Source organism: Rhineura floridana, chromosome 13, assembly GCF_030035675.1.
Source record: "Rhineura floridana isolate rRhiFlo1 chromosome 13, rRhiFlo1.hap2, whole genome shotgun sequence".
Taxonomy (NCBI): domain Eukaryota; kingdom Metazoa; phylum Chordata; class Lepidosauria; order Squamata; family Rhineuridae; genus Rhineura; species Rhineura floridana.
This window is the reverse complement of record NC_084492.1, coordinates 32,688,099-32,690,439: the sequence shown is the minus strand read 5'-3', so window position 1 is coordinate 32,690,439 and position 2,341 is coordinate 32,688,099.

The window sequence follows — 2,341 nt, the reverse complement described above, 5'->3', positions numbered from 1 at the left end:
TATAATCATAAGAATCCAAAAACATGAGAGGATGATCAGTTTATACTTAAATCTGGTCAGTGTTTTATTTTATGTGGTTGTACCCTGACTATTTTTTGACTTGTTTGTATCATACTAGATGAGCGTTCCTGTCCAGTAATATTTCATTTCAGCCCAACCGGTTATTTAAACCGAGTAATGTGCTGTTTTTGCTATTGAATTGAGGGACGAGCACCTCCATTATGGTTAGTTGTTCTGTGGATTTTTGGTACCCACCCATTTATTTTGGTTTGTCCTAATTTATATTTATCTATGGATGACAAGATGAACTTGGAAGGAAAGACCATGTTTAAAGTTACATACCAGCTCACAGGATATAAATCATTATGGGCTTCAAGTTCCTCCAAACTTTACTAAGCCTGAAATTGGGGGTCCATCTGCACTATACATTTAAAGCACTGTCACACCACTTTAAACAGCCATGGCTGCCCCAAAGAATCCTGGGAACTGTAGTCTGTTAAGGGTGCTGAGGGTACTAGGAGACCGCTCTTCACCTCAGCAAGCTACAATTCCCAGAGTGGTTTAACAGTCAATCCCTCCTTCCAGTCAATCCCTCTGAGAATTGTAGCTCTGGAAGGGGAACAGGGGGTCTCCTAGCAACTCCCAGCACCCTTCACAAACTACAGTTCCCAGGATTCTTTGGGGGAAGCCATGACTGTTTAAAGTGATATGATACTGCTTTGAATGTATAGTGCAGATGGGGCCTGAGTGTGTGTTATCTCTCAAATTTATTTGTTTGTCATGGTTAAGTTTGTTACAAATAGATGGTGATTCCTGGTAAAAAATTCGGTTTTCTTTAGGGATCCTCCACATGACCTGTTTATTCAGCATTCATCCTGATTTCCTTTCACAAAGCTTATGTGGAGGTTTGTCTATATTTGGTCTAACATTCATTCTGAATTGTTTTCAGGAACGTTATACAACACTGGGCATTCAACCAGATTTCCTTGCATGCTGTTTACACATCTTTCCATTAATCATTTATTTATCCCACACTGTTCAGTGCATATCCTCATCACTTTTCTAACTTCAAAAAGTTCTTTTTAAAAAATCAAGTGGATTTGTTGTACCAGGGCAACAGAACACGTTAACTGTGCAAACCTAACATTCCTGTCATGCGTTTGAAACCCTCCTGTAAAATACCAAGAGTTGGAGGCAACCTTTATCTTCAACAAAGGACTTCTGGTCATTTAAATCAGTGGAAGGCAGTTAGAGAAAGAAATCCAATCCAGTTCACATTTCAAGCCAAATCGATCAAATTCACACTTTCTGAAACAATATGAGAGCTCAAACACAGCCATCCTTTGATATTTGCACTTCTCCGAATTTTGCAAAGCAGTTTTCCATGAGAAACAGAGAGAACTGAAACTGACAGATCCTTCCCTCCCTAAAGACAGGTTATTGCAGAGCAAACAAACCCAGCAAATGCAGGAAGGCCTTCAGCAAACCTCTAATAGTCGTGGAAGGGAGGTGGGGACCCTAAGGGTGCAATGTGGCATTTCCCTTGATGTGGGGAGTGCTGTGCTACAGGTATGTCCCTATTTTCATCAGTGAAACTTTGGAGGTTTTGCCAGGTGAACCAGCTGCATTTGACCTCCCAGGGAAGAAGACTTGAGAAAGATATAGTGTCTTCTCTCCCAAAGGAGGATCGCACTTGATGATTTAATTTGTCCTGGGAATAATATATTGTGGCCTTTTTTTCCCCTTGAGAGCAAATGTTATGGAAAACTCCTTTAGGTTCTAAATTTGATGTCAGAGTGCTCTTTCAGAGTTGGTTTAATTTCAGATAAAATGTCCTCCCATAGGGCAAGAGATAATTCTTCATAAGCTTTTTTTTTAAGCAATAAAGGAGTAATCTGCAAGATTTTATTATTTAAAACTCCAGACCTTTGGGGATATGGTTAAGTAAGTCTCTCTCTCTCTCTCTCTCATACACACACACACACACACACAATCTCATTTCTGAATATAACTTGTGTGTATGAGGGGAGTGGTCTTTGATATAGTGGTCTTTTCCTTCTCTCCAAATGCTTTCTACAATATCTAGTGGAACCTTAAGTGTTGGTGCTCCCAGCAGTTTTCCGCCCGTGGGGGGAAAAATGATTAGGGGTGATAATGTTAACTACACCTCCTGTATCTGCTAGCCCAGAACGATAACCTTGGGGTTACAATGCATGTCTGACAAATGCGATTCCATTGTCACTTGCGCGTTATGGCAATTTAGGAGGCTTATTCATCATTTTCCAACAGACTTTTGTCAGGGATTTTGCTTACTTGCCCTTAACTGGTATACAGTAGTTGT